The following is a 26,486-nucleotide window of genomic DNA, read 5'->3' on the forward strand; positions in this document are numbered from 1 at the left end:
GGGTTCTTGCTTGTAAAATAAGGCAAAATAATGCTAACTTGATCACATACTTATTACAAATATGTGTGCCAATTCTGTTGTTTGCACTTTCATTGCATATTTTGCCATTTTTGTTTTGAATCCAACAGCATCTGCTGCCTCCATTTCCACGCACAGTCCACCTTTGGGCAGAAGATATACCGTGATAAAAACTCATCTCAGGGTATGAAATTTGTCTTCCCTTTTGTAATTTATTTCTGCCATAGCATCATCAGTATTTGATAGATGACACTGGTTTTGTTTTGCTCTGTCACAAATATCACCTGAGAGGTCTGTACAGTCATTTCTGCTTCTCCTTTCTACCCCTACTGGCAGTGTGCTCAGCAGGGATGTAATCAGGAGATAGCTGTTAGAGGATGCATTTCCAAATGGGATGAGTATGGTCTGCAATTCCTATAAGATTTCCATATCCATATCTCCTATTTCAGTCTTCGTTCATCCTTCTCATGAGCACTTTAAAACAAATGCATTTACCATTAGGCCCTAATATATCACTGTTTATTAAGATTGTACATGACCAACAAAAGAAATAAATCACAGAAATTAGACATAATCTCAATACACAATCCATGACTGAGTGAGCTTTTCTAAAATCCTAAGCAGTTTTTTTTTAACATAGTTGCCTCATGGATCCAGCCAGCAATGCTAACTCAGTACCACCCAGAACATCTCAGCACCGCAAGTTCCTAAGTTCAACTAGCAATTTTCTTCAACACAAGTGACAGGGATGGGATTCTTGCAGCAAAGTAAAGGGGGACATATTTCAAGGCACAGCCATAATTTTAATTTTTTCCCCTGATATCTGACAAGTCATTCAAAATAAAAGGAGGCTGTTGGCAAGACTTCAAAAGGAGGCTTGTGGATGAAGTACTATATGCACTACTTTACCTGGCTAAGCTCTTGGAGACCAACAAAGATAAAACACATAACTTTTGGGTCAGCCAGGAACCTCTTTGCAAAACTACAGATGGAAAGTTGCCTGGTCATTGTAAAGTAACAAGGTATTCAAAGATTACAAAACAGTACATTGCCCTTTCATTGTGGATATTAATTTCTGCAAGACATAAATCAAGTATATGCTTTAGAGATGAGAAATATCATAAACGTGAAGCAGAATGTAACTCTACATGGCTATTTTCTTGGTAAAACTGCTAGTTAACAATTTGCATTTTCTTCAAACTATAATTATCCTAAAGTATTAAAAGGTTCTAGCATAAAAAAGCAAATATTTACATAACAGACAGCAGAACTGGCCAGATTCTTTTCCTCGGTGCAAAATTTTGATATTTGATTGCATTCTAAATTGAACTAAAAAGGCATCTCTGAGTGCTTTGAGCAAAGCTGAGTCACTAATGGACTAAATATGTTCCCAGGGAGGTATGGCGATAAAATATCAACTGGATCTGGTGGAGTATAACCATATCCTATAACCATGAAGAAGGAGGAAAATAATGAAGACTAAAAAAAAAAAAAAATATAGCATTCCAGCTTCAGTAATGGCATAGGATAGGGCATGGAAGAGTTACTGACAGAAGGAACAGTGTTAGAAGAGCACAAAAATCCTCAGGCCTTCATAAGGGCCACATCAAGAAAACCATGAAAATGAAGCTAAAACTTACATTTGCTTGGCATTTCTACCTATGTAGAGAGAACTAGCAAAATAAATCAAAGGAAAATGTTTTGAAGAAGCAAGCAACAGGTAAAGTTGCTGCTAGCTGCTGGCTGCCTTAGGACAGCTGAAGGGAAGCTCTAAGACCAGAGAAGCTGCAGTAGCAATGTGCAGATTCCAACCTATGCATGCATACTGCAAACATATACACACACCTACATGTGTGTGTGTGTGTGTGTGTGCGTGTGCGCGCGCATTGTTTTTTTTCTTTATTGCCTCTTCTGGTCATTCCAATAACATTGCCAGCTTAATAATGAAGAGCATCCTGTTACAAAGTCTGGAAATTCAGCCATCTGTACTTGATTTCTTCTAGATAGTATTTCTGTGAAAGGATGACAAGGCTATAAGAAAATGACAATCTATAAAAGAATAACAAGCTATAAAAGCAGAATTTCTAATCTTGTTTAGAAATTCTGCTGTGTCATACCTGTAATGTGCAAAATCAACCCACAAGTGGATTGCAATGAAGTAACAGATTATTTTCCCATCATAAATTATTTTAACCTGATGCAACAGCAAGCACATTTTAAAATCTGCTTCATTCTTATAAAGAACTTTGTCTTTCATTGTGGTATGGCTACATAGCCTAAACCCACTTGGATAAAACATATTCAGTATTTCCACTAGCATTTTCCCCTGTCAAATGTTCCATAATTACAGTTAAAAGTTAGAATTAAATAAAACTCGTTTTAATCTCATAACCTATTTTATGGCAGGTAGGTAGGGAAAGGGAGTTGAAGAGCACCCTCTTAATAATGAGGCAGGAGAGACTGTCATATATTTGCCATGTCTCTCAAATGCAATAAGTAAGGATTGTGAAATACTGTCTTAAGCTTGTGACCATACTAAATGTGGTCTGTCATATTCAGCAGATTGGCAACAGCATTAAAGTAAATTTAGTAACAAATTGTTGCATTTTTTGACTAGTTACTCTGAGGGAAAAAAAGAAGGCATGGTGAAAAATAACCAAGCAGCACTTTTTATTTTATAACCTTGCTTATAGGGAATTTTAGCACCACATCAATCCAGCAGTTCCATAGCATTATGTGACAGTGTGAGTGTGAGAAGATGGCCAGGCTGGTACTGAAAAATAAAACCACAAGATTTATGGAAGGAAAAGCTGTCATCAGTAGAGATCTGTACATGTCCTTGACTAGTTGCAGAGGATAAAGTGTGTCAAGATATTTTGCATCTTTCCAGCCAGGCAGGTCTGTTTCATTCAGTTATTCCTCAGCTCCTCCTTCTGCCCAGCCCTACTGGCTCCAGTGGCATAGCTGAAATACAAGACGAGTCATCTCCTGGGGACATTGCCTTGGGGGTATTTTACGCTCCCTTAAATAGAGATCAAGCACATGGACTCCGAATTCTTTGCAATGAGAATGGAAAACTCTTCATCTCTTAGTATTTCTTTCAAGGGTGTCTTTTCCAGGATTGAGAGAAGGGAGAGGGTTTCAAAAGCAATGTGGCCTTCTGCCAACAGCAGAGATGTGTTTCAGAGTCACTGGATGACCTGTTATGATACAGGGAAGTATTTGATCAAGCTGACAGGGCTGTACTAGAGCAGATGCCTTGGTTGGTGGACAAGTGTGACAGACAAGAGTTTTTGCACATGTGAGCCAAAGTGGAACTGGAGAGTTACTGTTATTCATCACCAGTCTGTCAATGCTGAGGTGGAAAAAAAGGAGTCATACAAACTATTTTCACCCAACAGTGTGGGATGTCCTCTGGAGTGTTTTTCAAACGGCTCAAAATTCATATAATACTGCCACAATTATATGATTAACTTCTAGCCAAAAACATCCACAGAAAACCTTAAAGATGAAAGTCTGAATTTACATCTTCAGAATGAAAGACTTTCACAGACCAAGGACAGATGCTTTGCACATACGGATGATAATTTATTATGCCTTAATCACCATTATCTTATGTTTACTAGAAAAGTCATATAAATATGTCTGAAAGGCTTTAAAAAATGTTTGTCCTCTAGTTTTAGAAAGTGAGGAAGGTTTAAAATTACTTTGATGAAGCAGGAGATTAAAAAGTCTAAGGGTGGCTTGGATCCTTTGAAATGGCTCCCTTTCTATCCATGCTGAAATTTTTACAAAACATTTCTATGATCACATATTCACGATGGGGATGATTGTTCATGCTGTCAATATCTCTATTGTTCATATTCTAAATATCTCTAGTCTTTTTCTGTGTCCTCTGCCCAAAATTAAGGGGCTCGCTGAAGTACAGCAGTGTTAGACTGACATAGATGTATATGTGAATAAATGTATTTCAGAAAGGTTTAGCTCACTGAAGGACAATGGTCCCTCCAAAATCCTGCAAGTCAGGAAGTAGCTGTAGCTCAGCTTCCCTCTCAAGGTATCAAAGGAAAAATCATATTTGTGGGAGCTGGAGAAGGAGACTATTTCTTTGTTTTACAGCCAGTGTTTGCTGAGGTATATTGGTCCCCAGTTCAGGGAAATTTTTCTGTCTTGTTTTTGCACAGCAATAATTTATTTTGCTGTTATAACAGTCCAACCTTCATAAAAGAGATATTGCTCAGTACTTCTAGTAACAACTCTACTAATGAGCCTGATACAGGCAAAAGTTTTCAGTGAGAGAGTAACGACTGAAACTTTGATCTCCACTGGAGACTCCAAAAACGAACTCCTCAGGTTTCAAATTTACTAGCAGTCTGACACATCACTGCCATAAACACTAGGACAAAGGGAAAATATTTTTTTATATTCTGCATATAGAAGGATATTAATTATGAGTTGTGACTGCCTGCAGAGCAGCTGTGGTTCTTTTAATGAATAGTCTTCCAATGTCTAAAATAAAATTCCAAGACTGGTGGAGATTTGCAATTGGAAAAGCTATATAAGCTATTTATATGAGAAAATCAACTATAAAAAAATACTTGCTAAACGTTTCTGGCTTCTGTATTGCAGCTGTACACTGAACTCCTTAGTCAAATGTATGTCCTCATCACTGGTATAACCTCCCAGAAGTAACTTGGTTTAGAGGTCATTTAGATTAGAGTTCTCTCTCCTGAAGCTGGATAATAAGTTTATCTTTTCTATAAAATTATCCCCAAAAGTATCAACCATGCTGATATTTTCTAAGAGATTCATCAAACATTGGTAGGACTTGTACTTTACCAAGGGACTTTCTAAAGGGATTTTCCTCAGGGTGATAGGAAGTATCAGGACAAAATAGCTTTATAAACCAAATATGTTTAAATATTCTAAAATTTCCCTGAGACTAACCCAACTCATATTAAATGGCATCCTTTTAGGCAAATTGGCATAGCTCTGCAAAATTGCGGCAAGGTGCACCCTGGTGCCTTATCAATGAAAGAGCAAAGCAGCGTGACCTTGGCAGCGCCGCGGCGGCGGGGCCGGGCGGGCCGGGCCGGGCGCTCCGGGCACCCGCCGAGCGCTCAGCGCTCAGCCCGCCCGGCCCCGCCGCGCTCCGGGCACCCGCCGAGCGCTCAGCCCGCCCGGCCCGGCCGCGCTCCGGGCACCGCCGAGCGCTCAGCGCTCAGCCCGCCCGGCCGCGCTCCGGGCACCCGCCGAGCGCTCAGCCCGCCCGGCCCCGCCGCGCTCCGGGCACCCGCCGAGCGCTCAGCCCGCCCGGCCCCGCCGCGCTCCGGGCACCCGCCGAGCGCTCAGCGTTCAGCCCGCCCGGCCCGGCCCAGCTCCGGGCACCCGCCGAGCGCTCAGCGCTCAGCCCGCCCGGCCCCGCCGCGCTCCGGGCACCCGCCGAGCGCTCAGCCGCGCTCCGGGCACCGCCGAGCGCTCAGCCCGCCCGGCCCCGCCGCGCTCCGGGCACCGCCGAGCGCTCAGCCCGCCCGGCCCCGCCGCGCTCCGGGCACCCGCCGAGCGCTCAGCCCGCCCGGCCCCGCCGCTGCCCCGCTCTGCGCCCCCGCTCCCCGCCTCTCTGCCCGACCGCAGCCTCCGCCTCCCGCCCGCCGCCAGGTGAGTCCGCCGCTCCTTCCTCATCCTCCCCGCCGCCCCCGGGATGCGCCCCTCTGCCGCAGCCCCCCGGCTGTTTGCGAGCACCACGGGACCCCGCGCGGAGGGAAGCTGTTAAACGGTTCCTAAGGATTTTCCCACGTAAAATACGCCAGAAAACTCCACAAACAAGCAAATAATAAAACCCCCAATTACGTTAGCTTGTCTTTATTTATTGCCCAGTTGAAAATGAGGTTCAAATGACATGTTATGGAGACAAGACAGGGTTTGGGAAGGACAGTGAGCACTGAGGGACTTTTAAAGAGCTGGAGAAATTCATCTTCATTGTGGAGGAAATTAAACGTTTCTGGTGGTTTGTTGTTTTTGTCTTTTTGTGTTGTAATGGTTTGGGGTTGGGGTTTTTTTTGGTTTGTTTATTTGTTCATTTCCCAGTAAGTCACCAACAGACGTTTTATGAAGTTAGCCACAGCTCAACACTCTGTTGGAAAATATTTTTGTTTCAGAGTGGATAAAGCATCAGGAGTGCAGTAAACATTTTAAACTTAGAACTGCAACAGATACAGTAAATCACATGTTGTTTGCGTGTTGGAGCAGGAATCCCTGGAGCTGCAGCTAGTTCAGTCCCTACAGCAAGTTCACCCTGGGACAGTTCCCAGAGCATTTTTGGCTTTTGCAAGGCACTTTTTATGGTTCATTGTATCTTCCCTATGGCACATAGATCTCAGTAGTGGCTGATTGATAAAGCTGGCCACATTTTAGGCCCCTGACTCATGCCAAATGCAGGAGGTGAGAAAAACTAAGGTGCATGGCTGAGTTCCTTCTGGTGGATGGAAACAACAGATAAATTCAAGTGAGATTCTTTCTGTCCAGATCTAGTTCTGGAGGTGGTTTGCCCTCTCTGATGGTAACACAGGGAGCTAGCACCCTAGCACAGATGCTGCAGTTGTATGTCCTCACTCAGGTGACATCTAGCTCAGCTGTCATCATGCTATGTCCTTGTCTTCCGCAGACCGTGATTACTGATGGTGCACAAAGTTCCTCCTGATCTGACAGCTGTCAAAGAGAGGACACCTGTCAGCTGGAGAGAGTTGTAGCTGTCTCATTTCTAGACAGCAAATAGAATGAAAAGAAATTAAAACCTTCAATTCTGGTCTGGTTTTTCTTTTTATTATTATTATTATTTTTCTTTTTACTTCCCCACTGAGTTAATAATATTGTAGCTGTTACAGAAATATTAGCTGGTTACGGGTGGGATGGGAGGTGGCCCTCAGTCTGTATGGGAGGGATGTGGTCTCATTTAAGATGTGGTTCACAAAATGGAAAAGTTTGTGTAAAGGGAGTTGCCTCTGTTCCGCTCTTTTTTGAACAGGTGCCCACATTACAAACACCACCACAGCCTGCAGTATTAGCAGAGAGGTTAACAAATTGGCTGATCCCAGTTATTCTTTCCAAATATCCTTGTACTCTGAAATGTAACAGTCCAGCTCAGTGAGAGTAAATCAGTAAGATGGTGGCCTGCCTGCACTGCCACATCTTCTGTGTGTAAAAGAGTTTTATTTTTTGCTTCATTTTATGTATTAGAAGCCTTTATTTATGTTAGAAAATTTCTTCTTCCTTAAACTCCTTTCACAGCTTTTTGCATAATTAAGGCATAGAGAGAGGCATGCCATCATCAAGTTTTTAAGGACCTATTCAAGTTTGCCTGTAAATTAAGATTGTGTCACAGCAAGGGGACGGAGGAAGAGAGAACAGTTCTGTGACAAAGCCAATTTCATACGGCCATATCTATGTAAAGCAGAGACTGGCAGGAGTAAGCGCCTCAGAGTCTAAGCTTGTTAGTTAATTAAGTTATTAGCAAACTTTATAAGTAAGCTGTACTCTCAGGAAATGAAATCACTGTAAAAAATAGCATGATAGTAATCTTGCTTCTTTACATATTTTAAGAAACTATAGAAGCTATTTAAACTATAGAAACTATTTAAAGAAACTTTCACTGATGTACACACAGTGCAACTGGAAATTTTCTTCCAGTTTACTTTCAATGTGGGTCTTTTTTGGCATTAATTATAGCCTAGAATTGCTTTCTTCATTAATTTTATTATAGTCGTTGTGCAATTTTATTATTTATATGCATAAGATGATACTAGTTTAAGGGTACTATTCAGTGTTTTAGAAAATGGAAAAAAAAGTATTAATCTAAAACTTTTCCAAACAGCTGATCACAAATATAATATTTTTTGTTTGTTCTGAGTGCATCCTCTGATAATCTAATATATTTACACATGCCATACACATACTGCTTTTCTTGTTTCCTTTCCAGACAAACATGTCGGAAATATGAGGGCCATTTATGAACACATTTTCCTCTCTCCAGCTAAATTCTGTTCCACTTGGTCTAATTCCGAACCTGTTATGGACATTGATAAGACAAAATGCGATCCAGTGATGCTTTGAGGTTGTGATGTCCTTCTTTGTATTTTCTTCAGCAAACACAATCAGTGGTATGGCATAGATGACATTGCAGCTAAAAAGAGATGAGCAAGGGGAGTGGAAGAGCTGCTGGTTCAAAGCCACTTGTATGATATTATCTAAAGAGGAATGAACAGATGGGGATTTTCCAGGTGTGGGTTCTAGGTGCTGTTGCAGGTATCTGCTCTCGTGCTTTTTAGACGGCACCCAGAAACATGCTGGACAGTAATAGTAGTAACAATGGTAGATGTCTTCTCTGTTTTCCTAAAGACCAGGTACCACTCCATTTTCTAGACAGAAATATATTTATCCTCAGATTGAATTACTGCAAATTATTCTGTCACAGTTAGGAGAAGTAAAGCCAAGCAATTAAGTATGGAAGTTAGACCTAGTTCAAATGAACACTCCCATGGCAATATTTCCCTTTCTATTGCTTCCCTAAGCAATACTTTCATTGCTTGTGTACATTTCATAAGTGTTACCAAGTGTGCATGGTATTAAAACTCTCTGGTAAATGGAGACAAGATATTAGACATAAACACGGAGGTCACACAGCTCCGGAAAGAACCACCAGGCACAACTCTAGCTAGAGGAAGGAACCAGCTGATACTGAAACCAACTGCTGCAATCAGTATCTATCTATATATATTTCAAGCATGAGTAGCATTCAGAGTCATGTGAAAGAAGGTGATGTGATATTTTGGAGAAAAGTACACCAAGGGCATATTAAAGGCACTTCAGAGAATTTAATGCAACAATTATTTTCCCTTTTATTTTAAAAATATTTTTCAATTAGGCTTAGATCAGAATAAATCAACATCTTTGACAGCGTCAGGAGAGATTGAATGGACTAGACTTCCAAAATACAGTTCTGGAGGCCAGTAGGTGCCAAGAAGGGACACAAGAAAACATAAAATTATATGACTGCAAAAAAGATGCCAACACACCTAGGGAGGTCATAATTTAAGCTGTCTGGTTTCCAAAAATACACTTTTGAGTAGCACATGGTTTCTTGTTTCAAGACAGGCATCAAAGCAGCAGTCCTGATATATTAGCAGACAGGCAGACTGAGGATGTCAATAAATGCAGCAGTCTTTGATGAGATGCTTTTCTCAAATGTGGCAAGTTGATTAATCTGCTAATTAAAAGTGAATGTATGGAGCGGCAATGATCCCAGTCTTGTCTACCCCGCAGCTCCGCCATTGCTGTCACTGGCAGAGCACCCCGCAGCACACACACTGTTCAAACTGACAGAAGGAGTTTTTCTGGCATAGTTATACCACCTCCCTAAGTGATGTAAGTTGAGCCAATATAAGCTCTCTCCTTCTGGCAAAGTTATGTCCACACCAGGAGTTCTGCAAACATAGCAATATCTGCTGGGGACGTGAATTTTTAACACCGGCAACTGCCATAGCTATGTTGGCAAAACATAATTTGGAACAGGCAGGAAAAAATGCATTTATCACCCCATCCTCAGCCATTTGCAAAGCATTAAAGAGTCCTTAATACATAAATTTCTCTTAATGGTTATACTTTGCAGACAGAAATTCTTATTTCAGTGAGAGGGACTCTATGTTGTTGTATTTATTAAAAATGCACTGCTTCTGCTTCCTAATTCTTAGTGATTTCTATCACTGGGGTGTCTCTTGATGGCATCTAGAGTATTTATAAAATATGAAAATAACTTGATACAGTTTGAGTGTTCTACAGAAGCATAACACTTCCAGACTGAGTCTTCTGTTTGGCTGAAGTCTTGGTCTCCCATCCTCATTCTGGATAGGCTGGAAGTATACAACATGCACAACCATGGCACCTGGCACTGCACCACCAAACTCCATGTGTGTCCTCCTTTTCAGAGTTATGGACAGCATCTGTAGTGGACAAAACATGAAAATTTTTTTCAGAAGAAAGCAATTTTACTGTAAGCAATCTTATCAAAGTAGGTGAAGAAGCAAGTTGTTTATGCAACACAAACCAGAGTGACTTTTGTGCAAAGTTCAGGTAGGCACCTTCAGTCTGGAAAAAATGCAGCTGTCTCCTTGCAATCTCTAATTGTCTCATCACTAGTCGTTCCCAGTTTCCACAGAACACCAGGAGCAGGGGGAGAATTGTGAATGCTTGCATTGGCATTTCCCTTTCTGCTGCATCAAAGGTCACCACCACCTTGCTGGGGGTTACCATCTCTCCCCTGGGCTAGATGAGATGGAGCTGGAAGGATTGTCTAGCCCATGTCAGCCAGAAAGAGATGGGTAAGCAATAATTCACTGTTTAAACAGGCTTTAAGTAAGTTGGCTCATTTTAAGCAGCAATTCTAGCAATAGTTTAGCCAGAAAATCAGGAGTGGGAGGGCGTGCATAACCTCTAGGAAGAGGGTGGTGACAAGTAGCTGGCTGAGGGCTGCATATGAAAACCACTGCTAGTGGCACAGCAGCAGCCAAAGAAGTATGACTATACTGACTGTTAGCACTGCTGGCAGCTTGCTACTGGCTTTATCTGGATGGAAATCATCTAGATTCCTCACTCAAAAAATGCCTATCACTGTAAAAATGGGGAAGGGAGTGGAATTTCTAGTATTCATGGGATATCTTGTATCTATCACACAAAAAAAAAAAAAAAAGAATAAAGGAGAAGGAAAGAAACTTTCATAATCAAAAGGAATAAAGTAAGGGCAAATGTAGGCAGAAGATCAAAAGGCATCTCTGCCAGTGAAATCCATTAGCCTTGAAGTAATCTCCTAAGGGAACTGAAGACATTCCCATTGCTTGAGATATTTAAAACTAGGTTAGACAAAACACTAGGAAGTGTACAATGGAGGACAATCCATAATCAGCAGGGAAAGGGCTTAAATAGTCTTAATAAGCCTTTAACATATATTCTGTGATTTCAGTGCCAAGACTTCACATGTCCCTCTTCTCTGTCTCCTCCCTGCAGCTGCCATAATGGGAGATTATGAAATCACTGTAAATGTGAGCAATTAACTATTGTAATAGAATTTGATAATGCAATGGTGCTGCGTTTTTATTCCTCTTAGTCTCAACTAAGAATCCTTTTACAGTGGATTTAAGCTGACTTTTTAGTAGACCTATTGCAATCTTCCGGTACAGAGATTTAGAGTGGTGATTCTAATTGCTTCGGGTTTCAGGCAGTGATTTTATTTTTAGTTAAATCTATCCATTTTTCCTCCTAAATTTCAAAATTCCTAAGTAGTTAATCTAAAAAATCCCATCTTTTATTTCTATGTTTAGTCACTCACCATTATTATCCCACATCCTTCAGTCTTTTGAGAGCACAGAAGTGCCAAGAGGTTCTTCTTAGTAAATCAACAGGTAAAAGATGTGCTTTGTGGCATAAAGATGAATTAGTATTTATATCTCTGTTCTGTAAGTCACTGTAGAAGTATTCAGATCAACAGTGTATGTTAATATACACTGTCTAAGAAGAATTTATTGCTTCACAAATGCCACTACTTGCTATGATCTCTGAAATTTTTCATGTTTCCTGTTGTGATGGTTTGAGACTGTGTCCTTAGGTCCAGATGACTGCTTGAATCATGTTCACACTGGAACATGGGGTATTTTGTTTAGGATCACCAAGGGAGAGGCCAGCACTGTGGTTTAAAGAGGTCCTACTAGTGGAGACAGCTCAGTGAAATCAAGTTTCATGCTTAAGGTAAAATGAGTTGCAATGACTTTCAATTGGCAACTTTTTAAGTCCTTTTAGTTTACGCTCTGATGAAGAATTGCTTTGTATGTACACATCCAAAAAGTCAAAGTCATATCCCAAATGAATTAAATTTAAATAACATGTGGTTTCTTTGTGTAATTTTGCATGAGCATTATTGCACCCATAAATCAGTGCTAGTCAGTTTTGGTCTTTTACATATTTAACAAATTTCTGTAAGTAATACATGACATTCAACTTGGGTATAAAACTGTCTTCAGACAGCTGGGAATTCATAGCTAGAATAGGAATCTTATGGAAAAAAAAGTTGTTTAAATCAGAAAAATGGTGATTTATAAATGGCTTTGTAGCAGAGAGGTTATTACTGTTCTCTGGAGTTACAGCTGGTAACATCAATGATAGATGTGGCAGTGGGGAAGGAATATGATGATTGAAAAGTAGGCTCCGTTTTCTTTTTCACATCCAAGTGGCACTTACAGCAGCAGATTCTCTTTTGTGTCATCATTTTCAGCGGGATTGAGCAAATGGTTACCTGCAAAACCTTGAAGTGGTACACACATAAATCTAGAAGAAGCCCTGACCATAATTTCAAGATCCAGATTGAATTTTCTCTACATAACATCATTAGGAAGAAAGCTTTGTGCTAGGTAATTGATTTTTTTAATGTCTTGAGAATTAATTTTCACCAGGAAAAATTATGGTAGCTTTTTTACAAGTGAAGTAAACAACTATATTACACTGTGGGAGGTGGACCCTGACATACCTATTCATCTTAAGACAATTCATTCTTCTCAAACCACTTCAATTCTAGCCTAACTTTTGATGACGAAGTATTGCTCAAAGGTTGTGAGGAACTTATTATATGTTACTTGCCAATATTTTATTATTATTGATCTAAAATAGAAAAAAAGGTCAGTGAATTTAGAACAAGGATGAATATGGCTTTTAAGCTGCATCTATAACAATATGATTAGTAGCTATTTTTCCCTTGCACCTTAAAACTCAGCATAGATTGATATATTGGCAGTTGTTTTTAATTTTCCTCATCCTATTCTTTTGACAATGAGAAAAGGAACACGTGGCTTATACGTACTCTAGTAAATTTAAAAGTACCAGCAAATGCTCTATGGCATTGAAAAGCCTGGCATGGAACATTCCACATATACACAATTACATTATTTTCTGAATAATGACCGCCTGCAAACTGGTTTTTTCTGTACTGTGACGGCTCCCAGACTCTGCCCAAACCATGACACCTCCTCACCAGGAAAGATGATGCTGCTCAAAGACCTTTTCCACACCTGAAAACTGCCCTCACTTATATTACTGTTGTGCCATTTCAGTGGTATAATAATTTACTTAGAAGTCAAATACTTTTGTGGTTCAAGTCAGGATCGTTTATAAAATGCCTCATTGTGTTTAAAAAAATGTAGTGGTGATAACTTTAAAAAGTTTTCCAAATAGCTTGTTGAGTATTATTTTAAGTAAATGTAGTTAAACATCTAGCCATTTGACATTGTTGTTGTCAATGTGATAATATTTCAAGCTTAAATCTGTGCTATCTAGGCTAGACTTTTCTCTGAGTTTTAAGACAAAGAATAAAGCAAGAGCAGACACAGCTTGTGTGACTTCTGGAGAAGAGCCCCTAGCATTGGCATAGCTGTATGAATACTTGGGAGTTGCCATAAGTTCAGGTGGCTCCAGGGTACAATGAAGAACCTGTCCAGACATACATTTATTGCAGCTGGATGGTTTTGCTTATAGAGCTGGGATCCCAAAACATCCATCTGGAAAGCATACTGAAAGCTTAAGGAAGCATAAGCAGCGTTCCTGATGATTTTAGGAAAAACTGTCTAAGGAAATTTGGTAAGACTCCAACTCACGTTTACATTTCTTTAACCCCTTTGGCTTAAAATCCTACCTGGTTGACTAAGCCAGAAGGAAAATTAGCTGGGGTACATTCAGACATTTCCCAGCTATTTCATCTGGGTCACTCAACCCCACAGCAAGCCAATGAACTCATCATAAGATAAGAATAAGAGTTAAATAACACTGTAAGTGCAGTTAGAAGTGAGGTAATATGACAGCGAGGTGCTGTCAGCACCCTACACTGCAGGAAACTTTCAGCTTGAAGTCACCTGTGGTGCCCAAATGAGTAATGCTACTTTTGGAATTGTATCCTTCCTGTTGATATGACATAGCCAGCTGCATGAGGATTTTAGTATGATGGGACAGATTAGATCTGTCTTGATAGGGCATCCTGAAAAGGATGGACCCAATCGGAGGGACTGGAAGGGTGCTCTGGGCTTCTTCTATCCTTGTGTCCCTGACTGACCTTTGCTGCGTGGCTGTTCCATTTAAACACAAAGGATATTTTTGTCCTGGCAGTCCTGCAAGTCTTCTCTGGGAGTAAAGAATCAACCCACTACATCTTGTGCTCTGTATTTTTATGAGTGATCATTCTTCAGCCTGCACTCTAATCAGAGTTATCCTCAATAGGATTTATATAGATGCCTCTTTTAAAAATGTGACCTTCAAGTAGAGTAACAATAAAAGACATATGAGAAGATGCTAAACATATTGTTTTATTTTAGCTGTGCTGGCTGTAGAATTAATGGAAATATTTAAAATGTTTTTCTCTCCTGTTAAAAACATAGAGATTTGAATGCCTTAAGAACACAATCCTAATGGGAAAAGTGTTCTTTTCATATAACCTATTATTGGAGTAAGCATAATTTCAAACAAGCAAATTATCAGTTTTATTTTATTTTTGGTAAAAACTCCGTTCATACAAGATAATTGAAGGTATAATTTTAGACTTTTTATATTTTAGCATGATAAAATGTGGTAAAAGATAGGAAAAATAGTCTGATTATTCCATTTACTGGAATAATATTACTTTAAATACAGGTAATGAAACTCTTTGTTTCACTGAAATCAATGGGAAATCAGTGGGAAAATGCCAATGGCTTTTAAACTGAGCTGTGGCTTAGTTCTTCTTTCTGCTCTGCTTGTTTTTTAAATTTGATTTCTAGGATTTACATTTGAGAGGGCTCTTAATATTTTCCAGTTGAGCATGTATACATACAAATTTATACATTTATGTGTGTGTGTTTGTAAAGAAATGGACTTGAAGAGAGTTATCTGTTTGCTTTTTTTGGAGAGAGCCATTACAATGGCAGCATTTGTCAGGGTATACCACAATTATCTCTGATTTCAGCAGTTGGAGACAGATGAGCATTGTAACTCCTGGTAAACAAATACTGAGTTGACAGGACACCTTCCAGGTCAGAAACCATGCTAGATGGCTAAATAATCTAAAAACCCACCTGTGCCATTCAGGAAAAAGACTTGGGGTGTGAAAGGGTGAGGTTTTTGGTAGCATCACACTGGTTTGCCTCCAACCCCACCGAGTTGATAGGAGCACTGCCCATCTTCAGAAGAAGCTTCAGAAGAGCAGGGCTCAGCAGTACTGCTCACAGGAGTCACATCACACCATTTGCTCTTTCTACTTATTCCAAAAAGAAAAAATGTCTTGACCTATGCCTAACTTTGTTGCGCTTAATTTGCCAGCTGGTGAGTGTCACATGTTTAATTTGGGCAATGTAAATAACAATCTCTTCAGTAGCTGAGATTTTCACTGACAACACAGTTGCTGAGCTTAGACAGCTGATTGCTGCTGCTGTAGAGCTAAGTCCTTAAATATTATCAAACTAATACCCTTGTATGGTCACACTGGATACAGATTAGTGAAAGCCATAATCCTATTTAATTTAACACAGTCCCAGGGATTTTCCTCTACAAAGAACTTGGTCACATGCATACTGCATAATTTGCATAGTTCTTAAATATATGGACCCTCTCTAGGAGCAGGGCTGTCTGCTAATTTAATGGCAGTTATTAAATCCCATTGTACTTTGTACCACAATCCAGATGCAGGTATATGCTAGAAAAAGCTCATGGTTCATTAGAATTTGTTATGGCTCTGAGCTATGCCACAGCTGGTTCTCTCAGGTCATCTGTTTCAGCCTCAGAGGAGGGTGTTAACCCTCAGCAAAGGTAATAAGACAAAGGACTGCAATTAATTTTAACCACAGTGCAGCCCAGCCAAGATCCAGCTGTCCAAGGACTCAGACATAAAAACTGACTGTGCTTGTACTGTCACAGATTCTGGGGTTTGTGGTTAAGCAACTCATATCTCAGTCATAGGAAAGGTCTGATTTTTATGTGCTGAGCACAGTTAAGTTAATTTGCCTTCAACAACATGTGATATCTTTGACACTACAGCAGATTAGACTTGGAGAATTAGGGCTACCCTTTTTTGTTTCTGGGATTTTTTTTTTCTTTTCTTTTTTGGTTGTCTTCTTTTTTCTCCCTCCATGCAGAACTATTGTCTGAATGGAAAAAGGAGACACTTTCCCCCTGTCAAGGTCTCTTAGCTAACATCATTGCTTATCACAGGCCAGCTGCAGATTGCTAGGACCGTGTTCTAGCTTGGCAGTCACAGACACACTGCAGACCTCACAGGGCACAGATGGTACAGCTCTGTTGGGTGACCCTGGGCAGAAGTATGAGAGTCTAGAGGAAAGGAGATGTGCTGAAAGCTGTAAGCTATGTGGTCAGCTCTGTGTTCAAACACATATTGAATCCCAGCAGGCTGAAACCACAGGATGCTCTGCCACCTAGTCAGGAGCTTCCTTTCCAAGCACAGCATCAGTCCAGCTAATCTTGCAACTGTCTTAGTTCAATTTTTTTTTTTTTTTCCTGTTACACAATGTTTGCAGCCTTTTATAGGCTTTAGGTATTTATTGTAGGGAAATGATGGTGAAATTTTGATCAACAGATTTCAGGGTAGTCAAGCAGCTCCAGACACAGGGAGCAATCTTCCACCTTTATTTTCCTGGCAATTTCCAAGCATGTTGCGACAAATATGTGGCCTGGCTGATTTCCATGTGAAAGAGTGTCCCTGCTCTCTTTTAGAAGGCTTGGTATATAAAAGCAGCTCAGGCAGAAAAACTTCTTCACCCACTATAGCACCATGCTGGAGGTAGAAGCTTTCCCCTCCGGGAAGCAGAGAGAGTGGTTTGAGCTGATTAGGTTTCCAGATTATTTTCAACAACTTAGGCACCAGCTGAATGGCTGTTGGCTTAAAGAACAGAGTAATTATTAATATTATTACTACTATTAGCATTAGTAATAAAGTAATGCTTCTTCCAAAAGTGCCTAAGGAGCAAGTTGAGCTTAAACTTCACCTTGCTAGGTGCCCCACAGTTTTGGGCTGTCATTCAAGAACACAGTAGATGCTGCTTCAGGGTTCCCACTACTGGATCAAAAGCACCAGAGCCACAGGAGCCAACATGCTGATGCTTTATGAAATAATGCCTTCCCCAGCCATCCACTGTGGTACCAAACCAACTGCAGCCTGTTTACTCAGCACTGGCAGAGTCAGCATAAACCCCAGATCAGGTTCTCCCAAAGCTCAGTTGTGTGACCTCCTCTGGGTCAAAACCACACTGAACATCTACTGCTAGCTTTCATGGAAACATGGTCTCAGAAGACACAGTGATTTTCTTGTGAAGAGCTTGCCAACTACACAGACAACCTCAGAATAGAGGTTTAATGGCAAAGTGAAAGGAATAGAAAGATGGTGTTTGGAGGCGTAGTGAGGGAATGAAAGACTGTGAGGAGAATACACCAATGGAAAGGTGAGGGAGGGTAAGGACACAGAAAAGCAAGGAGAAATAAGAAAACAGATGGATGAAGAAGCTGTTAAAATACCTAGCTGAGAAAGAAGAGACAGAAGAAAGAGACAATACAAAGGGAACTGGAAAGCCTGGGCATAAGTCTGGGAAGTTGCTGTGCTGTGCATTACCCTAGCTGGGTTTCCCCCAATATCTTCCTGGGAGAAAAACCCAAAAGGCATTTGTCTTGCTCACAGGTAGCAGAAACCTCACTGAAACTCAGAAACCAACCTCTACCACATCCAGAGCTATAGTTTCTCCTTTTACCTACTCTTCTTGCTGGTGTTTGCTGTTCTTACAAACACTTCTTTAGTCTGGCAGAGATGAATAAGGCATAAAGGACAGCGGCCGCCTCCAGAGTTTGCTCATCACAAAAGGATAAGCTACTCTGTCTTCTAAAACTGACACCTTATCAGAAAAGCAGAACCTGATGACATTTAGCTCTCATTACAAATATTTACATGTATAGTTGAGATTTGTCAGTTTTACTGCTCTCAGTCATGCATAGCAGAGTTTGCCTTATTTGCAGTATGTTTTCACATGTTGTACATCTTTAATCAGGCTGGAGTGTGGACTGGTTTATTTTTTTTCCATTGATGGCTCCTGCGTGTAGACTAGAGGAATTGTTATAGCTTTGGCTTTTCTAGTGTCACATCCTGAAGCAATTATAGGAAGTAACAATTAATTTTATGCCTTCTAGCTCCTTCAATTTGATTATAAATTTGGATTAGTTACATATGTATTGGCTGCTGCATCAAGATCCAATATTAGACTTCTTTTTTTTCATAATTTCATGTGAAAAGTAGAAGACAGCAATATGTATGCATCTCTAAGATGAAAACTCTTATCATAAGTAAAGTGATCCTAAAATGGTATGGTATTATCTGATATTGAGATTAGTAGGCACCATGATACAGTTCTTTCACTGCAATACTCATCTTTTCTCTGTTCTGGATTTCCCCTCCCCTACCTTCTGTCCTCATCTTCTGTCCCTGAATGGGGACAGTGCTGCCCCACAGTTGTTGAAAACTAGAGCTTCTATGAATGTGTATGTTGCAAAGGCAACGTTTGAATGCCACAGTGCCACCTTGCTTTCTTTAAAACAAGGTGGCACTGTGATATTACTGGGAATGTCTGTGTGGGAAAAGATTAAAACACTGTAGTCTGCATCTTCTAAAGACCAGAATTTCCTGTATACCTTTTCTTATCCTGCTGACCTGCTGATTTTTGTATAACTTCTAATGAGTTTAGGCCTGCTATCCCTGTTTCCAAGAAACAAACAAACAAACAAACAAAAAGCTAGTGGTAGCTTACCTGGCATCTTTTATTCTCTAAAATGTGTATAACCACAAAATGCTGAGGTGATACACATTGCCCAAGGAAAACGTGACTCCTGAATTATCCTGGTGAGCAAGCTGAGTAATTGGCTTGTGAAGAGAAGAGAAGGAGAGAGGGGATCTGGCAAAAAATCCACTGTATGTCTACCACAGTTGAAATATCTTTGATTTATTAAAAAGAAGGAGAAGGTAGCAATCTAATTTAGAAAAGCTTTTTGTAAGATTGTGTAATTGTAAAAATCTGAAGTAAGTAAAGCCAAAGAAAAATGCTTTATTAAGTAAATAATAAGTAATTTATTACGCTTGTTAAAAAACATGCAGAATATTACACTGCAAATAATATCTTCTAAATCTGTGAACTAGTAACAAGATCACTGGTCATAGTCTTTGTTTCCTCTCTGTTTTTGAAAATGCCTCAGTATATAATAATTACTTTATAATAAAGAAGTATCTGATTTACTGGAAACAGTAATGAAATATTAGTTGCTATTAATGTCAGCTGAATGTTCCACAATTTTATTATTTCTGCACACTGAAGTAAACTGTGAAATTCTATTCCTTGAAATATATACAGATTATTTTGTATTATTATCCAAATTTATTTTACAATCTTTCTTCTATTGGAAATGCAACTATACTGCAAAAGTTTGAAAACAAAAGGGATGGGCACATTAAAAATAAACTCAGGAAAAACTACGGTGTTCAGTTGATCTGTCATTGTGAGATATGTATTTATATATACACATATGTATTCCTGTCCTGAAGTTTTACGTGGCTCTATGAAAATTCTTAACCCTTTCTCCTTCCAGTTTTTGAGGAGCTTGTTTTATGTGGTGGCCCTTTACCTTCCCTGAGCTCTGGTGTGAGTTTTCAGAGAAGTGGACCAGAATTTGCAATTCTGTGGGCTTCCTCCCTTCACCTCCCTCCTTCCCACAGGGACTTTCCCATTTTTCTCCTAGAAAGCCTATTTTATTAAATAAATCAAGCTTAGATTCAAAAGCATATCGAACGTGCTCACAGAGCTGGGAGCACTAATTAAGGAGCCCGTGGGGGTGTGGGGCAGCGCTGGAGCTCTCTGAGAGGAGCACAGGATCAGCTCCACATCCCACTCTGCTGAGTGCACCACTGCTGCTGAGGGAGAGCGTGGGGGGAGGAAGGCAAAGGGCTCCCTTCAGCCTCTTCAGCTTGTGCTACAAAGCCTGAGAAAACATCTGGTCTTTACAGATTCGAAAGGAAAAACTTTTACATAAGAATACAAATTGAGAAACATATTTCTTCACAAGCCCTTGAAAATGAGTGTCACCCACGACATATATTATGTCCACCACATACATTATGTCCCTGAACTGAGCTAAATTGAAGCCAGACATATATTTCTCTTTGATGACTCCATCAAGGTATGTTTTAACTCCTCTCCCTAGTTCTTCAGTCTCTCAAAAGATACATGTGTAGATAAGGGAACAGCCTCAAATCCATGCACAGGAACAGCAGCCAAACAAATGGCTTTCAAAAGAAAAATCCAGCTTTGTAGATCTCTCTTCCTGCAAACAATTTCCTTTTCCAGTTATATGTTTCAGTTCCTAAAAAGAAACTTCCCTGGAAGAGGCAGAGGAGACAGGGAAATAAGAGTTCGAGTAATACTACGTATTTTGAAACTGGAGAAATCTGACTCAAAATTTCCAGCCATCCCTCAGGTAAATAGATACAAAGATGCTTTAATTTGCATGTTTGTATGCCCTAGTTAGTAACTCAGACATTTTTGGCGTCTACACATACTTATCAAAAATAAGTTATATTCAACAGGCTTGCTCTGCAGGGAGTTTGAGTAGGGTACAATTGTTTGATAGCATGGTTGGTGTTAATGAGATTACTGTAACTTGAAAAATGCATCTTATTTTCTATTACCTCTTACTGAGTGTCAAAACCAGTCTACAAGCTTATATATATTTAGCAGACACTGTCAGGTCTAAGAACCAAATCTTGTTGTGAACTATATTTTGAAATGCTGGGCCTGGTGAAAATAAGCCAGACATCCTTATTTGAGGTGAAACTTAAACCCTGCTTTCAAAAGGCTTCATCTTTTTTTTTTTTTTTTTTTTTTTTTTTTGAGAGAGATAAATGGCCATAATGGCCCCTTATAAAATCAGGAAGACAGGATGAATCAGGACAAAATGCACTTCCTCACCAATTCCCATCTCCATAGAAACTCCTCATCTCTGCTATGCCTTCTGCCTATACAGATTAGGCAACCCTGTCTTCCAATAACAGACAGTGAATTCTGACGCTTGCATTGTCTAACAGAGGGGTATCTTGAAGAGCAGAAGCTAAGTATAAAAAGAGAATTTTGCCAAGAATTTAGTCTTGCATTTCCCAGCTTTCAAATTCTTCCTGTTGCTTTTAAGGTTCATAAGAAAATGTCTCATGAGAAGCATCAGTATTTGCTGCCAGGGTACCCACAAGTCTGATAACACTTTTCTCAAACTATTTTTGCTTCAAAGGATGTGGTGCCATTAAAAGACTAGTCCACACTACCCAGTATTGCAATTCATATCACTTATGGGGAAGACAGGGAATCATCAGAATCAGACTGTGGGATGCTAATTTAAACATAAAGCTTTATTTTCACATTAATTTAATAGTTTATGCATGAATGGATATGCTTTTCCAGTGGTTCAGATAAGCAGACAAAGAGAATGGTGTTTTAATGAAGTGAAATATATGAGAAAATGTATTCATTGATTATTAGGAAAAGAAGAAGTTATTAAACCTCAGTAGATAAGCATCAGCTCGCAAAGTTCCTTTGTTAATAAGAATAAATTGATAGATTTATAGACTTTAAATTTGGTGAGATCATTTGATTGTCTCATCAGACCTGTAAATCAAAGACACTAAATTTCACAGTATTACCTCTGAGCTGAATAGAGCTAGACAAAACATGTTGGTAAAGCAGTACATGAAACAAAAGATGCAATTCAGCTTCACAGAAGCCTTATAGCTTTGGGTCAAATCTACCTTCATTAAGTTTCAAAAATAAAGAAAACTTCTAAAATTGAAGTGCTGCTTTCCACAGTTTTTCAGCTTTGACTTAGCATACCTATTGTGTGTTGATTTACCTATGAAAATGGCATTTCTCTTTTCCTTGTTCTAGACTTAGTCCATAACACACACATGCACACAAAGAGCAAAATCATATCCCTCTGAAAAACATGAGGATTTCAAACAGCAAAAGTTTCAAAATTTCTGTTGTTTCAAAGGCTGATCACTCCTTTTGTGTGAAAAGCTGAAGTGCATAATTTCTTATATAAATATGTCCAGCTTTAGCATTTAACTTTTATGATATCTTCTTGACTGCTGAAGGACCCTCTATTTTCTTCTTATAACTCTACTGTATTCAAGTGTCTCTCAGTTTTATTTTTAATGGACTAAATCTGTTGAAGTATTTAAGTCTCTCCCAATAAGGTATTTTCTATGGCTTTTGAATTAGTCTGTGACTCTACTTTTAAAAGTGCAATTTTTTTCCAATATATCTTCCTTTCTAATGAATTCATCTTTGCTAGAGAGAAAAATGAAGATGTCACCCATTTTCTCTACATTTATACATCCATGGATTATATTAGCCCTTTTGTCATAACCTTGTAGTGAACACTTATGCTTTACTGCTTACCTACTTTGACACTAAATTATTTCAGAAAGATTGCTTTTCAAGATACTATTCTAACTTGATTTCAGAATGCCATTTTAACAAATGTCCTAGCTTTATATGTCTGCAGTAGCCAAAACTTACAGAAATATTGTCTTTTGAAAGGATTGTTTATGTGTTCTGTCTTCATTAATATATGATAATGTTGGTGTTATGTGCAGATTTGTATTTGCAAGTTATTAATTGAAACAGTAAGAGGATTTAAGTTTCATGCTAACATGACCAGAAACATGCCCATTCAGTGCATATTTTTTATTAATAAATTTTGGGAACAAGGAAGTTACATATTTTGATTTCTTTACCCGTGTGTATTTAATCCCAATACAACTGCTCCTCATCTACATCCTGGTCTCCAACAGTTCTTGTGCCTCCATGAGATGTGTTCCCTAGCCCACACTCTCTGATCCATTGCTCATGTTATCCTCAGGTTCTTGTCTTAGTCACAAGATCTTCATTACATTTTCAACAAAAATTCTTTTACTTCTTTTCTCTTAATGGTTATTTTTTTTTTCTCTTGATGGAGATGCCTTTCTTTGCCTATCATTTACATGGCTGAAAGTACCATGTAGAAATAATTTCTGGGATGAAAGATGAAAAGTTGTGCACTGATCTCATGCTTCACCTATGAAGATTTTCCCCTCAGACCAGAGCACCAGTGCTTGGGCAATTTACACTGTATTGATTCCAAGGAGGAAAAATTACTGTCTGACAGCTACACCACATCCTTTATTAGCATCCAAAGTAGAGCTGGCATTTAGCTAATGAAGCTTAACTATCTCCTTTTGCAGCTGCTGGAAGAAGTAGTCATTTTGGAGGTGCAATTAATATTCAGGGTTATGTCCTTTTGTCACACTTAAACACCTGAAGCACATTGTCCTTGGTGAATCTGGGCCCTTGCCTGAACACCACAAGGGCAGAATTGTAATGATTTCTCTGTCTTCATTTTGTCATTGTTTAAAGTTATTAAAAATATGGAAAGAGAGAGGACTTTAGAGTTTAGAATAAATTAACTGTTATTTTTGCCTTTGTGTAAAGGATTTTCTGCACTTTCATAAAAAGCTAATTATCTATGGTACCTACACCTGTATTAGTCAGAGATATCATTAAACTGGCCCTTGCTATATTCAGTATACTCAAATCAAAAGGCATTTCTAGTTGTTTCCAGCAGCAGCCATAGAACCCTGCTCTGTGCTTACACATCTGATAAGAGTTTCTTTCTGAGTGATCATATAGCATAGGACAATGTGACAAAATTTCTTTCTATGTTGTTTATGAACAGTACATGATAGAAAGTATTACAAGACTAATTGGAGTTATTACAACAGTGTGCTTGGCTCCCTTCTCCCTTCTCTTGACTAATTAGCCTTTTAACATTACAAAATGGCTCTGGCATGAGCTGTCAGAAAGCACTGCTCCAGAGTCACTACTACACATGAAGCTGTCTGCATACATTCATAAGGAATTTGCCACTGCTGTTAGAAATCCTTGTTCTCATTATTTTCTTTTCTTTTGCCTATTTAGGATGTTCTGGGTCACTAGATGTTATCACTTGTACCTTCTCATTCTTTGCTCTGTCTCTCTGCATGCTTAGGGAATTCACGTGAACACCAGCTTCGTTATTTCTCTTGGGTCAGTTGTGGCACTCCTTGCAACCAGGAAAAATCATCACTTCTATATTAAAATACTGAGTTAGATACAGAACCATGAGCCTGCATTAGAAAATAGTATTTTTTCAATTAGTCTCATCACAAACTGCAGCTTAGTGTTTGTTTTTGCATTCCACTCTTTCTCTTAATTCCCTGATTTACTCCATCAAGGAATACTGAGTTCTATTGTTTTAGGAAGTACTCCTAGTAATCAGGGCCCCTTTATCCCTACCATGGTCCTGCATAAATATAGTGCCAGATTATCTCTTGAATAGTTTTTTTAAGAAGTAAAGAACAAACCAAACTGCAAAGTAAGTTGGAAGGAGCTGTTGGCACAGAGCTGGAACTTTCTCCTTCCTGAGAGCAGGGGACAAAATGAGAGAATTGACAGGCTGAGAGAGATGGTGTTGCTCAGTCTGAAGACAGACTGAAAGACATGAGATCCTAGAAAGCCAGAGAGATACTAGAGCATCTTCCTGCACCTAAAGGGATCCTACAAGTAGACTAGACATGGACTTTTCAGAAGGGCATGTAACAGTAGTACACGGGCGAATGGCTTTAAGCTGAAGAGGGCAGGTTTAGATTGGATATTAGCAAGAAAACCTTCCTGTGGGGGTGGTAAAACACTGGAAGAGGTTGCCCAGGGAAGCTGTGGTTACCCTATCCTTTCTCCTTTAGACTGTACTCAATTGATTCTCCATCCTCTCTGGTGTTGCTGGGGAGTGCTCCAAATACATAAGCAGCACCTTGCTCTTGACCTTGTTAAACTTCATGAGGTTCTCACAGGAGCATCTCTCAAGCCTGCCGTGGTCCCTCAAGGAAAAGAATTTTATTGTGCACTGCTGTACCACTCTGTAAAAATTGCACTCTGCTTTCTTTTTTTCCACAAGTGTTCTTTTTCTTGACTTCACCAGTGAAAATTCAAACTGTCTTCTTTCCAATTTACGATGCTTTCAAATGGTTTTTAGCCTCTAGAGAGCATTCAAACAGCAACTGTATATTGGTCTTTCCTCAGCTGATGCTTATCACTGCCCCTTCCTCATAATGCTACGCCTGTGCTCTCCAGGCCAGCTTTTTAACTTAATACCTAGAGGAGGCAGTTACCAGAAGAGTTCCTCTAGGGGAACCTAAACTGCAGTAGCTCAGATGCTTTGCTAAGAAAGCTTTTCTCAGGTATCCTTTCAAGTACTTAAAAAGAAGAAAGATTTGTCTGGAAATTGCATTTTCCCTATTTTTCTTTTAGCTAGCTTCAAATTCTTCTTTGGAGAAAACCATAATTATGAACTCTCAGATACATAAATTATTATTATTTTTCCCAAAAAAACTCATTTAGCATTGAGTCAGTTATGTCTCATTAAATATGTATCTTGAAAACACCTGCAATGCAAAACCAGAATTTGTTCTGAATATTTTTCAAAAATAGTTTTGTTTCTTTCCATGGGCAATTGAAATGGAAATCTTTCTATTGATTGGTCAGGCATTTACAAAATGTGTTAATGATTTTCTTAAGGGACACATTGGTGGCATTGGTTTATAGATGAGGAAAGGAAAAGGTTCATTATTGTGTTTAAATACAAGTGCCAAAAAGATGACTGTTAAAAGTACCAGGGATTGGCTAAACACAGACCCTTCGTGACAACGTTTCTTGTATGGTACTTCTCCCAGAAAGTCAAACTAAATGCTATATGCTCAATGTCCCATGTTTTCATTCACCATGATAACTAGCTAAATGTGACCTTGATTTTTAAATCCATGTGTTACTATCTGTAGTAAAAGAGAACTAAAAATGAAAAATTCCATAGCATTTTTTCTCCCAAAGGAAACATAGGGTTACTTGATTACTTGATTTTTCTTCTTTACTTTCAGAAAATGTGATAGAAAAATTTTGAATATAAGACAGAAAGAAAAGTGGTGCATTTGTGTTTAAGGCAGGAAAACTCAAATTCAATGTTAAGGCATATTTTATTAGGGTAGTTATTAGGATTGGTCAAACACTTTCCATTGGTTCTGTTTTCCCATAGGAAATAGTTTTTTAACAAATTATTTTGTGGCTGCAATATTTGTTTTTAATAAAACTTTCTCCACTCCTTCTTTCTTAAGATTCTCAAGTATTGAGTTAGAATAATTTTTCCAAATCAGGTTCATTGCAATTGCTGCCAAAGATTTTTTTGTCCCATGTGAACCAGGTTTGCACCTAGATGCCGCCTGCTATGGGAAATCATAGGCACCCCTAACATTC

At 39.2% G+C, this 26,486-nt stretch overlaps 1 protein-coding gene across 2 annotated transcripts in view; it reads left to right on the forward strand.

Annotated features, from left to right (window-relative positions):
• Positions 1-5,526: 5,526 nt before the first annotated feature.
• Positions 5,527-26,486, forward strand: part of SULF1 (sulfatase 1) — a 182,014-nt gene continuing 161,054 nt past the window's right edge. For both annotated transcript variants that reach the window (XM_085573861.1, XM_085573870.1), the window contains exon 1: positions 5,527-5,676. The gene's annotated coding sequence lies outside the window, so the exon portion shown is untranslated. The remainder of the gene's footprint in view (positions 5,677-26,486) is intronic.

The sequence above is a fragment of the Lonchura striata genome, chromosome 2 (assembly GCF_050655825.1).
Source record: "Lonchura striata isolate lonStrDom1 chromosome 2, ASM5065582v1, whole genome shotgun sequence".
Lineage (NCBI taxonomy): Eukaryota > Metazoa > Chordata > Aves > Passeriformes > Estrildidae > Lonchura > Lonchura striata.